General features: G+C 43.9%; 1 pseudogene; it reads left to right on the top strand.

Annotated features, from left to right (window-relative positions):
• Nucleotides 1-987: 987 nt before the first annotated feature.
• Nucleotides 988-8,877, top strand: LOC138426647 (pregnancy-associated glycoprotein 1-like; annotated as a pseudogene).
• The last annotated feature ends 6,153 nt before the right edge of the window (nucleotides 8,878-15,030 follow it).

The raw sequence follows: 15,030 nt of genomic DNA, 5'->3' as shown, positions 1-15,030 counted from the left end.
TTACAGATGAAGAGTGAACCATCTCTGATAAAAAGGTAGAACCAACTGCAAAGCAACTGTGAATCCCCAGGGGGAGGAATTCAGTTTCCACAGATGCAAGAACCACAGCAGTAAAAAGTTACTGAATCTGTATTCCGTGTAAGGCCATCAGAATTTAACACAGAGCTTACTGTTTTCAGATTAGAAAAGGGCTTATTTTGTTTTCAGGAATGCCCATGCCAGCCTGAGAGATAGGCAGAGAGTAAATACATGTCAAATGAAACGGTCACCTCTGTGGTGTTGATTGAATGTGGTCTGATTTGGAGGGAGTGGCTGGGGTTGATCAAGAAGGACCTCCTGGAGAAGGGGGTGCTAAGGCTGAGTTTGAAGAGACTACAGTGCTTCTCAAATGAAGGAACCAGGACTTCCCTGGGTGTCCAGCAGTCCTGGAGGCCCAGTGGTTATGTCTCTGGGCTTCCCATGCAGGAAGTACTACTTCAACGCCTGGTCATAGAATCAATATCTGGCATAAAATATAGCACAGGAAAAAAAAAAAAAAAGCAAATGCAAGCACCTCTGTGATCAAAGGCTGTGAGCTGCACAGTGGTTAGAAAGTGATCTCAAGAGATATGTGACACTCAGAAGGAGGCAGCAGTGTGGGAATAGAGGGTAGCCCATTTTGCAATAACCCACTCCCTCCTTCTCCCTTTAGAAGCTCTATGTAGGTAACAACATCATTGGAACACCCCCTTAGGAATTCTAGGTTTTGGTTGACACAGGCTCATCTGACTTGTGGGTGTCCTCCATCTTTTGCCCCAGTCCAGCCTGTTGTGAATACAGACACTCCGTACCTGGACCATCCTTCACTTGCCCTGCTGCCCTGTTTTCTACCTTTGACACCTGATGACACTCCTCTCTTGTGTCTGCAGCTACACAAGTTAGGTTCAGACATTACAAGTCTTCCAGCTTCCACCCTACCAAAAAGACCTTCAGCATCGTCTATGGAGCATGAAGGGGTTTCTTGCTTATGACACCATTCAGGTAACTTGTAAACAGAAGCTGAGTCAGGACTGGCTATGGAGTGACCCCGGCTTGCAAAACAGATGCAGGACAATCTGGCAGGACCCTTCCTAGCCTAACTCCCATAGATATTGGACATCTTAACCAAAGGATCATGTCTCTGGGGAGGCAGTGCCCATTGTGACACACGAGCAAGCAGATTAGCTAACCCAGAGAGTAACTTGAGGTGTGGACTTGTAGCTCCTCTGCCCATGAGCAAGCAGTTCAAGGTTCATTTTGCTGGGAGCGAGAAGATGGGATAAAAGCACCCACTTTTATATTGACAAACTGTTGCAGGCACTCTCAGGTAATAATTGCTTTAATCTGTAACAACCCCACACAGGAGGTGGCCTGATTAGCTCATAAGACACATGAGGAGACTGAGGTACAGACAGCAAGGGCCATGCTGAGGTCACACATACAGTAAGTGGTGGAGCTGGGCTGGCTTTTCAAAAGTGCACTTGTTTTGCTGTGGGGTGCTTGGGACATGATAAAACTGATATGGGAACTCTGGGGGCAGTTAAGGGCTTGAAGTTTTCAGAGTGTGGAACTGGAGGCCAGAGATGTCAGGGCCTTGATAAATGAGTTCTCACTCTAGGAGACCTTTGAGAGTCTAATAAAACCTATGGCTTGCCTCTCCAAAGTACTTGAGTAGTTACCTTTCTCTCTTTCTCTTTCACACACACTCACAGAAATACACACATATCCCCAAAAGTGAATTTTCCAGGCAGTAATTTCATAGAACCCTGCAAGTAAGATTGTGTTTTCTGCTTCTGTCTTCCAGGACAGATGCAGAATCCACAATACCTCACAGAGAATGCAGTCCGTTCCTGTCATAACATCATGCCAAAGAGATCTTTCCCTCGATTGCTTTGTCCAGAAGGTGGCACCAATGGGTCCTGGCCTGACTCTTGGTTGCCCCACCTGGACAGAAGCCACAAGACCAATTTGACTCACTCAGGTGGTATTTTCACAGGGGCAGATGTTTTAAAATTCACAGCCTCTCACAAATGGAACCCAAATTCCCCTCCCAGCTTGATCTAACTGTCTGAGATCCATCAAAGACATAGCCCATCCTCAATTCTTCTTTGAGGATCTAACGGCAATGCACCCAGCCAGTTCTAGCTCCATTTCACGTAACTATAAGTGGGGACACTCTTTCTCTCACAGATTGGGGACCTTGTAAGCACTGACCAGCTGTTTGGTCTAAGCATGGTGGAATATGGGTTTGAGGGTGTACCTTTTAATGGTGTCTTGGGCTTGAACTACACCAACATATCCTTCTCTGGAGCCATCCCCATCCTTGACAAGATGAAAAATCAAGATGCCATTTCTGAGTGGGTTTGTGCTTTCTACTAGAGCAAGGAAGGCTGAGATGGACAATCGCTTTCTCCAAATTAGCTGTAAGATGCTTTCAGTTGCAGGAAAATTATAGAACACTTGATAAAAATGTATCCTGAGAGATAATCTATCCCAGGATAAGTATGGCTCCAGGGATCATTTGGCATCACCGCTGGGTTTTATAAATAATGTTTTATTGGAACACCTCCCTGCTCCTGGGCTCAAGAGCAGTAACTTGGTCTAGGGGAGTGAGTGAGGAGGAAGAATAATGGAAGGCAACAGGAAACATCTTGGAGGGAAAGCAATATGATTTGCTTATGTATTTGATAAGGAAGGAAGGAGAAGGTTGGTGGATATCTTGTTTTCCTCATTATCATTTCACTGGGAGCCCACATCCAGCTGCCCAATTTGCGGGAGCCAGTGAAAATGAAAGTGTTGGGCACAAAACGAAATGTGGGATCCCTTGTTCAAGAAATATTAGTCATTTTAAGACAGGGAGAGCAGAGGTGGGGTCCCTTATGAGTGTGAGGCCCTTTGGACAGTAGAGGTCACAGGCCATCGGAGCCAAATGTGGGTGATCTGAACCCACATTCTTAGCATTCCCAGGCTTTTATTTTCTTGGAAAATGACAAGCTGGACAAGGGGAAAGCAAAAACTCTTCTGCACCCTGTCATCTGAGGGTTTCTGAGCACACAGGTAGCAGGAGGTCCTAGGCCTATTCAGAAAACATAGTGGGTGGAGCCCAGCCATGTGACTCAGCTTCTAACCTCCTCTGTGCCACTCATTAGCCAGTTACTGACCTCAGTAAACAGAAAAACATCTATTTCTGCTTTATTGACTATGCCAAAGCCTTTGACTGAGTGGATCACAATAAACTGGAAAATTCTGAAAGAGATGGGAATACCAAACCACCTGACCTGCCTCTTGAGAAATCTGTATGCAGGTCAGGAAGCAACAGTTAGAACTGGACATAGAAAAACAGACTGGTTCCAAATAGGAAAAGGAGTACGTCAAGGCTGTATATTGTCACCCTGTTTATTTAACTTCTATGCAGACTACGTCATGAGAAACACTGGACTGGAAGAAACATCAACTGGAATCAAGACTGCTGGGAGAAATATCAATAACCTCAGATATGCAGATGACACCACCCTTATGGCAGAAAGTGAAGAAGAACTTAAAAGCCTCTTGATGAAAGTGAAAGAGGAGAGTGAAAAAGTTGGCTTAAAGCTCAACATTCAGAAAACGAAGATCGTGGCATCTGGTCCCATCACTTCATGGGAAATAGATGGGGAAACAGGGGAAACAGTGTCAGACTTTATTTTGGGGGGCTCCAAAATCACTGCAGATGGTGATTGCAGCCATGAAATTAAAAGATGCTTACTCCTTGGAAGAAAAGTTATGACCAACCTAGATAGCATATTCAAAAGCAGAGACATTACTTTGCCGACTATGGTCTGTCTAGTCAAGGCTATAGTTTTCCTTTGGTCATGTATGGATGTGAGAGTTGGACTGTGAAGAAGGCTGAGCGCTGAAGAATTGATTATTTTGAACTGTGGTGTTGGAGAAGATTCTTGAGAGTCCCTTGGACTGCATGGAGATCCAAACAGTCCTTTCTGAAGGAGATCATCACTGGGATTTCTTTAGAAGGAATGATGCTAAAGCTGAAAGGCAGTACTTTGGCCACCACATGCGAAGTGTTGGCTCATTGGAAAAGACTCTGAGGCTGGAAGTATTGGTGGCATGAGGAGAAGGGGACAACAGAGGATGAGATGGCTGGATGGCATCACTGACTCGATGGACGTGAGTCTGAGTGAACTCCGTGTGTTGGTGATGGACAGGGAGGCCTGGTGTGCTGCGATTCATTTGGTCATAAAGAATCGGACACAACTGAGTGACTGAACTGAACTGAACTGACCTCAGTATGGTTCTCAATCGCTTCTAGCCTTGATTTCTGCATCTATACATGGAAACCTTATTAGGGCCTTGGTGGGGAGACAAGCACAAACACAAGCTCTCCAACAGTGCTGTTGTTACTGTCCTCCAAAGATAGGTCCTTCTTTTCTCTCTACAGATGCAGGGGAAGGGAAATATGGTGATTTTGGTGGGGTGGACAAAGCCTACTACCAGGAAGCACTCAACTGAGTACCATTGATCCAAGTGGGAGACTGGAGTGTACACATGGACCTGTAAGCCTCTCCCTCTGAGGGTCAGCCCAAGTGATGCTCCACATCTGTACATGGACACAGGCATACACACACAAATGTATTCTCAGACGCATAGTGACACAGACATATACATCACCCACAATGACCCAGAGAGACACACAGGCACATGGAAACACACAAGCAGACATATAAACAGAGATTCATATAAACATATATAGCTAGTCAGAGACACAAAAGCACATTAGAGACACATACAAACACTTATATAAATAACACATAAACACATAGATATACAAACAACTCATGGGTTCATAATCCCCAGGCCTTCTGACCAGGCCTCTGACAAGGGTCCTAAAAGGGTCCAGAGAGCTCTGTGCAGCTGGGAAAGGGTTGTGCCCACTGCCCTGTGAGGCGTGGAGCATGGTTAGAGAACGCTACAGTGTGGTGAACAGAGGATCAGGGGGGATTACACCAGTGTGAACAGGGTTATAAGATGATCAATTGTCCAAGGCTACTGGGACCAAGGAAGTTCTCAGTACAGACAAATGTCAGTTTAAAAATGGCAAAAGTGTTGAGCAAATGTGGAAAACTGATCTCCTTAGGGAGCAGCTACTCAGCAGTGGAGAGAGGTTGGCTGCAGTCTTATGACTTGAAAGCAACGAATAAAAAAGACACCCCATCTACCTGGGCACACAGTGGAGCAGGGGCTACAAGAGAGAATCAGGAAGATGGGATCCAGGGGTGACCCGAGGACAAGAGGCATAATTGATAGGATTCTGTGTGATACCCTCAGACAAAAGCTGACCTTTCCTTTGGAGTTTCTGGGAAAGTCATGTATTTCCTGGCTGAGGACTCAGGGTCTGTGGTGATTATATGAGCAGTGCTGGGAAACACCCTCTCCCAGGGGAGCCCCTCTCTCCCACCATTATGAGAATCTGCTGTCATGAATCTGCATCTTCACTCTGTGGTTGACCCATTATTTGTTCCCCACCAGATACAGCTCTCTGGATGTTTTTCATTCATTATTTTCACAGTCTTCATTCACTCACTAAAAAGACAAGCATTAGGCATCCACTGTGTACCAGGCACTTTAGGGAGGCAAAGAGAATAAAACTTGCCCTCACATCTAAGAAGGCAGATGCACAAAAAATGACACACACACACACACACACTTAGTGAATTGTCACTTTGGTACATGCTAGACATGAACATGTGTGTGTGTGTCATGAGCATGTACCAAGGTCACAATTCCCTATGTATGTGTATGTCATTTCTTGTGCATCTGCCTTCCTAGATGTGAGGGCAAGATAGTGAATTGTGAGTTTGGTACATGCTAGAAATGAGACATGGAGAAGGCAGTGTCACCCAACTCCAGTACTCTTGCCTGGAAAATCCCATGGATGGAGGAGCCTGATAGGCTGCAGTCCATTGGTTCACAAAGAGTGGGACACAATTGAGAGACTTCACTTTCATGCATTAGAGAAAGAAATGGCAACCCACTCCAGTTTTCTTGCCTGGAGAATCCTAGGGATGGGGGAGCCTGGTGGGCTGCTGTCTATGGGGTCAAGCATAGCATGCAGACATGACTGAAGTGACTTAGCAGCAGCAGACATGAGGAAGGGTCTATAGAAAGTGACCAAGACAGGAGACTGATAAACACCAAGGGAAAGACTTCCCTGAATCAATGACAATTAAGTTGGAATTTGGAAGGTGACAAGAAATTTGCTAGTCAAAGGGGAGGGGACTCTTCTATGTAGGAAGACCAGCTTCTGTCAAGATATAAAAGATCCTGGTGTATTCAAGTACTGCATTCAAGGATGTCAAGGAAGGTGCTGTGTCGAGAGCAAGGGAAAAGAGTCAGCACAAAAGAAGGAGGCCTGTTTAGGAGACATTCGGGAAGTGGGCAGCTCTGGGGAGACACAAGGTGACCTTGATGCCTGCTTTGTCACACTGTCTCTCAGCATTTTCATGAAAAGAAAGGTTATTGCTTATTCTGGGGACTACGAGGCCCTTGTGGATACCAAGACATCACTGATCCTTGGTGCAAGAAGACTGGTCAATAACATCCAGGAGCTCATCGACATCACATCACGGGGTTCAGAGTTGAAGGATCATGTCCCAGGGTCACTCCCAGTCTCCACACACAAGAAGGATCTCCAGGGCCAACCTCTCTCCCTCTCTCTCTAACAGCAGTACGTTTCAAGTTTTGCAGTTAATACACTGTCCTCTCTTAACTTCACCGTCAATGGTATCAACTACCCAGTTCCAGCTCAAGCTTATATCCTCAAGGTGAGGGGAGAACCCTGAGGGGTGGTTCTCAAATAGGAACTTGCAGGAACCCTTGAGCTGTTGCTGGGAGGAGGGTGCCCTCTCAGGCCATCTCGCACTACTGCAGATGCTGAGCCCTGGGGCTGGGAGAGCCTCCCACAAGATGAGCCACCTGAGAGTAAAGGGCCATCTGGGACACTGATCATCCTGAAATAAATGTGGAGACAGCATACCATGCTGGCATAGTTTGAGTCACAAGGAGAAGGGAACACTCAGGTCCTCAGTCCTCAAAGAGCCTCAGTTCGATCTGAACCCTCAGATGGTAGAACACAGAAAGTCAGCTCTAGCAGCCTTGAAATAAGTCATGTCACAAGGAGAATGGCTGAGGACAGTCCCAGTGTGCTGACCCACCATAGGGATTAACAGTCTCCCTTCTCTTCTCTCAGTTTTCCTGGTTTGGATGATAAATCACATGATCACCCTAGTTCTCGGATGCATCTTCCCCTAGCCCTGGCCGGGTGCCCGTTTTGTGAGTCAGGCTACCCGACCCCACTGTGGGGAGGCTGGATGCTAATGTGAATAAAGGGTGCACATTGACTGTTCAGCCCCAGCACAGGATGGAGGCTTCATGTCAGCTCCATAGAGGAGTTAAGAGCTGGCTGATGTGCTCAAAGAAGACTTTGAGGAAGGGATGGAATTTCAGGAATTCTACTCATGGAGCCATATGGAGGGTTGCTTGGTTCTAGGCAAAACTGCACTGGATTCCTTGCAAATGGCATCCCAAGGTGCTCTGCATTGGGGCACTGAGGACTTACTCGGGGTGATGAGGGCCACGACTGACCGGTGGGGATGGGGAACCAGAGTATGTTACCCAACCAAACCTGGAGTGGCCAAAGAGGGTGAGTGCAGGCTGAAGGAAGCTTCCCAGAGTTTCTAAGTTATTTCCCAGAGTTTCTAAGTTATGTCTTCAAGAATGTGTTGTGGGCACTGCTCTATTTAAGATGGATAACCAACAACGAGTTACTTTGTGGCACAGGGAACTAATTTTATGACAACCTGGATGGGAGGGGTATTTTGGGGACCAGGATACATGGGTACATATGGTTGAGTCCATTTACTGTCCACCTGAAACTCAGAATATTATTAATCCACTATACCCCAATAAAAAATAAAGTTGTTTAATAAAGTATGGATTGTGGGGATGCAGGAGGAGAACCAGCATTCTCTGCAGAGAAAACAAGGAGCAGGAGTCAGAAGGAAAGAAACAGGGAGAGAGGATATCTATGGACACAGGATACAGGATACTTGAGGCTGGTGCATGCGGATGATCCAGAGAGATGATATGGGGAGGGAGGTGAGAAGGGGGTTCAGGATTGGGAACTCATGTACACCCGTGGCAGATTCATGTCAATGTATGGCAAAACCAATACAGTATTTTGAAGTAAAATAAAGTAAAAATAAAAATTGAAAAATAATAATAAAATTAAATTAAAAAAATAAAATAAAAAATTTTTGAAGTGTGGCTAATCTTCAGTGTTAAGTTCTACTGCACAGCAATGTGACTTAGTTATACACATATAGAAACATATGTTTTTTACCTTATTTTTTTTATGTGGTTTATGACTGGATGGTTAATATATTTCCTTATGCTCTGCAGTAGGACTTTGTTGTTTATCATTTCTCTTTATCTCAAACTCCCAGTCCTCCCCTCCCCCACACCCTTCCTCATGGCAACCTCATGTCTTGGCCGTTTTTGGTTGTGGATGAAATCTCATATCCCCTGCTAATGAGAAAATCCCTTGATACTTACCAAAAGAGGGGAATAAAACCAAGGATTGTGCTGGGTCTGGATATTCGTGGGAGTCACACCTAAGGGCTCATGCTGACTGGTGTGTGTTTCTGACTCCCCCAGGATTCTAGCGGCCACTGCTATACCACCTTTAAAGAGGACACCGTGAAGACGTCTAGAGAGACCTGAATCCTGGATGATGTCTTCCTGAGGCTGTCTTTCTCAGTGTTTGATAGAGGAAATGACAGGATTGGCCTGGCACAGGCGGTATAAATGCTTGGAGTGGTTCAGGAATCAGTATAGCTGTTTCGCTAAACAATCACTCACACTTAGGGTGCTCTTGCCCAGAATGCTGGTGAACTCTATTTCGTGGTCTGCATACCCTATTCTCATTAAATAATAAAGGGTTTCAATCATAAGGGTGCTGAAATAAACAGGTGCCTCTGTTTGTGTCTGGAAGGTGTGCAAAGATCGGGAAGGATCTAGAACCAAGTCTGAATCACAGTTGAGAAAGCCCACCTCCAACTGGCTTCAAGGAAAGGGGAGACTCATTGAAATGATTGTGGGAATCCAGGACAGAAGAATCAGAGCAAATACAAAGCTCTCAGTGACTGGACCCAAGAAATCAGAAGTCATCAGTTCTCTATTTCACACCCTCACTGTTTCATTCCCTCTTCTTTGATGGTTTTAGCCTTACAATTTTCTTCCTTAAGGCTTCTGCACCTATTGAGGGAGTCCAAGCTACCTGCCCTAGGGTTTTATATCCTGAAGGCATCTCCAATAAGGAAAGAAAATATTGAAGACATCAGGGTTCAAGGGTGTTCTCTGAATGACCAAGCTCAGATCATGTGTACAGTCCAAGATCAGTCATCCTGGCAGGGCCGTGAGGTCCTGTGATTGGCTTTACATGGTCATTGACCCTGACCCAGCAGCACACATGATTTTCAATTTCCTTCAGAACTACATGAGTGAAGTTGGGGAGAGGCAGAGCCAAAGAAAGTGATTGGGGGACAGTCTAGGCCATGGAAGAGTTTGTGATGAACCACCAACTCCACCACTTCCTCATTCAGAGGAATTATAAGGGTAATGAAATAGACTCACTTCATCCCATCTCAGATAAACTTATCACTGGGGTTCTCCTCCAAGGGAGTTTGGGTGAGGTACTTCATGGAGAGCTGATTCCCTTTGTCCCACACCCCAGTCACCAGGTTTCTAACACATATGCCTGCTCTGTCCTTTCCAGTTCTACTTGGTAAGTGATGGCCCCAGTGGATCCTTGAGCCATCACCCTCCTCCAGGGCCCAGAATGCCCCTTCCTTGGCCTCCAATGCTGCTGAGGAGAATGCAGTGCATGTATCAGGAGACCCAGGGTACACAGAGCCTTCAGCCTTTCTGATCTTCTCCATGGGTGGGGCTATAAACTGTTTGCTTGGAGCTGCCATGGTTAGGCACTTTTGCAGTGGAACCAAAAGTTCTTTCCACCTGGAGGCCCTCAGTAGATGCTTCAGCTGAGACAACAGGGATCAGAAGTTGATTTCATTTCAGATTGACTGGTTTGATCTCCTTGTTGTATAAGGGACTCTCAAGAATCTCCTCAAGCACCACATTTCAAAAGATCAATTCTTTGGCATTCACCATTTCTTATGGTCCACATATCACATCTGTACCTGATTACTGGAAAAACCATAGCTGTGACACTATAGACCTCTGTAGCAAAGTGAGTCTCTGCTTTTTGATAGACTGTGCAAGTTTTTCATAGCCTTTCTTCCTTCCAAGGAGCAAGTGTGTTTTAATTTTGTGGCTGCAGTCAAGGTCCATAGTGATTTTGGAGCCCAAGAAAATAAAATCTGCCACTGTTTCCACTTTTCCCTCATCTATATGCCATGAAGTGGTGGGACTGGATGCCATGAATGTTGAGTGTCTTTTTGTGAACAGTTTTTTGAATGTTGAGTTTAAGCTAGTTTTGGCATCTCCTCTCCTCATCAAGAGGCTCTTTAGTTCTTCTTTGCATTGTGCTATTAGGGTGGTGTCATATTCATATTTCTGGATGTTGATACTTCTCCCAGCAATCTTGAATCCAACTTGGGATTTATCCAGACCAGCATATTGAATGATGTATCCTACATATAAATTAAATAGCCAGAGTGACAATGTATACCTTGTAATTCTCCTTTCCCAACTTTAAATCTTTCAGGTGTTCTGTGTCTGATTCTAACTTTTGCGTTTTGATCTACGTATAGACTTGTTAGGAGAAAGGTAAGGAGATCTGTTAATCCCATTTCCTTAAGAATTTTCCAGTTTGTTGTGGTCCACACAGTGAAAGGCTTTAGCATAGTCAGTGAAGCAGATGGAAATGTTTTATGGGAATCCCTTGCTTACTCTATGATCCAATAGATGTTGGCAATTTGATCTCTGGTTCCTCAAACCAGTTTGTACATCTAGAAGTTCTCAGTTCATGTACTGTTGAAACTTAGCTTAAAGATATTGAGCATTACCTTGCTAGCAAGTGAGATTAGCACAATGGCATAATAGGCTGACATCTGGAATTGCCTTTCTTTTGCATTGGAATGAAAACTGACCTTTTCCAGCACTGTGGTCACTGCTGAGTTTTCCAAATTTGCTGACATATTGAATGCAGCACATTTACAACCTCATTCTTTAGGAATTTTAAACAGCTAAGCTGGAATTTTTCACCTTCCCTAGCTGCTTTTCCTGTAGTGATGCTTCCTAAAGCCCACTTGTTTTCATAAACCAGTATATTTGCATTTATGTGAGTGACCACAGCATCATCCCTATCCCAATCATTATGGCCTTTTTTGTAGAGTTTTTCTGTGCATTCTTGCCACCTCCTCTTAACCTCATCTGCTTCTGTTAGGCCTTTGAATTTTCTGTCCTGTACTCTGCCCATCTTTGCATGAAGTGTTCCTCTGGTATCTCCACTTTCCTTGAAGAGATCTATACTCTTTGCAATTCTATTTTCCTCTAATTCTTGCACTATTCACTTATGAAGAGTTTCTTATCTCTCCTTACTATTCTCTGGAAGTCTGCATTCCATTGGGTATATATATTTTTTTCCTTTCTCCTTTGCCTTTTACTTCTCTTATTTTCTCAGCTATTTTTAAGGCCTCCTTAGGCAACCACTTTGCTTTCTCACATTTGTTTTTATTGAGTATGGTTTTGATGGCCACCTCACCTTACAAACCTCCATCCACAGTTCTTCAGGCTAACTGATCTAATCCCTTGAATCTCTTTTTCATCTCCACTATATAATAATAAGGGATTTTATTTTGGTCATAGTTGAATGTTCTAGTGGTTTTCCTTATTTTCTTCAATTTAAACGTGAATATTGTTTGCTTCTCCCTAAGCATTGCTTCCAGATCACCACCCACCACTCCCAGTGGATGTGGAGCAAAAACACACAATTTGAGGACTGTTATCCTAGGTTTGTGCTTGGCTTTTCACATGCTTAGCTGTGTGACATTGATCAAGTCTCTTAACCTCAGTTTTCTCATCTGGAAACTGGGCATCATGATGATAATTCAACCTTCTAGATTGCATGTGTGCCTACAAAGAGTAAGTGACCCTGAGTGAGCTTCTGGGTTCCTGAGTCTGGTATAAATATGAATTATTCTGCCACCTGGGAGAAGGAAGACTTCTGTTTAGAGGTTATGGCTAACATCCCCAAGGCTAGATATTGATTCAAGCCAAATGACATCTATTTTGGAACCCAGACCCAGAACTCTGACTGAACCACTGCTTCTGTTTTCTGGGCTCCCACAAGAGCTAATGATTACTGGTTTGGATTACTCCCTTCCTCAGCCTTACCAGTCAGCCTTTCCTTGTCAACTACTTCTCCCCTGAAATCACACTGCAAGGAAAGTCCTAAAGGCTCTTGGTCTCTTGTCAGTTCCCCACATCTCCAGCATAGCAACAAGGAGCTATTATGGCTATTTGTCATAGCAACAACTGTGGCAACTTTTACAGGCCAATCTCAGCCTGTAAAATGAATTTTTCCCCATTTGACCCCTCATGTTTAAATTACCTATAATTGCCTTAGTAACCTTCCTTTCCTTGCTGTTTAATGTTGAAATATATGTGGACCTGATAGAGTTTTCTTTCCCAAGCCTAATTCCAACCATGCAATTAAGTAACCAAACATTTAGTCATCTAGCTACCCACAGGAATCGACAAAAGCAAACCACCTATCGTGCATTTCTTGCTTGCCACAAAACACCATTGAAGTGAACTGATGAAACAATGTAATACATTGGCATGTACACACCAGAAGGGACACGTTTTCTCTGGATTGTTTTCCATCTAGTGCAGAATGTCTACCATAAGCCTGGCCCTCCAGCAGCTGGTCATCTAAATTTTGCAGACTCAGCCCACTCCATATTCCTTCCATATCCCACAGTAAAAGCTGGAGAACAGACTCAGTCAAAGTTCTCAGTCCTGCAGAAAACAGTTTTTTGTTTGTTTGTTTGTTTGTTTAGAAAACAATATTTGGTAACAATTCAAAATCTTGTGCTCCTTGCCTTGGATTCAAGGATCTGCACCAGAGGATGGGAAACCTCCCCTTCCACCTAAATCTTTCACCACTCCCACCAGTGCCACAGGCTTGACTGGACCCCAAAGACTTCTGCCTGCTCCCTGATGTCCTCTGTATATCAGTTCAGTTCAGTCTCTCATTCATGTCCAACTCTTTGCTGTATAATGGGGTGCAGCATGCCAGGTTTCCCTGTCCATCTACAACTCCCGGAAATTGCTCAAACTCATGTTCATCAGGTCAGTGATGCCACCCAACAATTTCATCTTATGTTTTCCACTTTGCCTTCTGCCTTTAGTCTTTCCCTGTATCAGGGTCTTTTCTAATGAGTCAGTTCTTACCATCAGGTGGCCAAAGTATTGGAGGTTCAGCTTCAGCATCAGTCCTTCCAATGAAGATTCAGGACTGATTTCCTTTAGCCTGGACTGGTTGGATCTCTTTGCTGTCCAGGGGACTCTAAAGAGTCTTGTCCAACATCATAGTTTAAAAGCATCAATTCTTTGATACTCACTTTACTTTATGGTCCAACTCTCACATCCACTCACGATTTCTGGTAAAACCATATCTTTGACTCTACAGACCTTTGCTGGTAACATAATGTCTCTGCTTTTTAGTATGCTGTCAGGTTTTTCATAGGAGCTAGCGTGTGTTTTTGTTTGTTTGTTTGTTTTTATTTGTTTTTCCCACAACTGCAGTCACTATCTATAGTGATTTTGAAACCCAGGAAAATAAAATATGTCACTGTTTTCATTGTTTTTCCAGGAATCTGCCATGAAGTGACCGAACTGCATGCTATGATCTTCATTTTTTGATCTGTATATACCACATCAAGACCATCCTGAAGAAAAATAAATGCAAATAGGCAAAATGGTTGTCTGAGGAGGCCTTACAAATAACTTAGAAAAGAAGAGAAGCAAAATGCAAAGGATAAAAGAAAGACATACCCATCTGAATGCAGAGTTCCAAAGAATAGCAAGAAGAGATTGAAAAAAAAAAAAAAAAAAGGAAAAAAAGCCTTCCTAAGTGGTCAGTGCAACAAAATAGAGGAAAACATTAGAAAACTAAAGACCAGAGATCTCTTCAAGAAAATTAGAGATAGGGAGGGAATTTTTCAGGCAAAGATGAGCACAATAAAAGAGAGACATGGGATGGACCTAACAGAAGCAGAATATATTAACAAGAGGGTGAAAGAATACATTGAAGAACTGCACAGAAAAGATGTTGATGAACCAGATAACCACAATGGTGTGATGACTCACCTAGAGCTAAACAATCCTGAAATGCGAAGTCAAATGGGTCTTCAGAAGCATCACTAAGGGCAAAGCTAGTGGAGGTGATGGTATTGCAGTAGAGCTATATAAGATCATACAAGATGATGCTGTTAAAGTGCTGTACTCAATATGCCAGCAAATGTGGAAAACTCAGCAGTGCCCACAGGACTGGAATGGTTGTTTTCCTTGCAATCCCCAGAAAGGTGATTCCAAAGAATGTTCAACTACCACACAGTTGCACTCATCTTACATGCTACCAAAGTAATTTCTCCAAGCAATTCTTCAACAGTACATGAACTGTGATTTCCATATGTTCAAGCTAGATTTAGAATAGGCAGAGGAACCAGAGATCAATTTGTCAACATTCGTTGGATCATAGAAAAAGCAAGATATTTCTAGAAAAACACCTAGTTCTGCTTCATTGATCATGCAAAAGCCTTTGACTATGTGGATCACAAAACACTGTGGAAAACTTACAGAGACGGGAATACCAGGCCATCTTACTTGCCTTCTGAGAAATCTGTATGCAGGGTCAAGAAGCAACAGTTAGAACTGATCATGGAACAGCAGACTGGTTCCAAATTGGGAAAGGAGTACATAAAGGCTGTA

The sequence above is a fragment of the Ovis canadensis genome, chromosome 21 (genome assembly GCF_042477335.2).
Source record: "Ovis canadensis isolate MfBH-ARS-UI-01 breed Bighorn chromosome 21, ARS-UI_OviCan_v2, whole genome shotgun sequence".
Taxonomy (NCBI): Eukaryota; Metazoa; Chordata; class Mammalia; order Artiodactyla; family Bovidae; genus Ovis; species Ovis canadensis.
The sequence above is the reverse complement of the archived record's forward strand: the minus strand, read 5'-3'. Positions and strand labels throughout refer to the sequence as shown.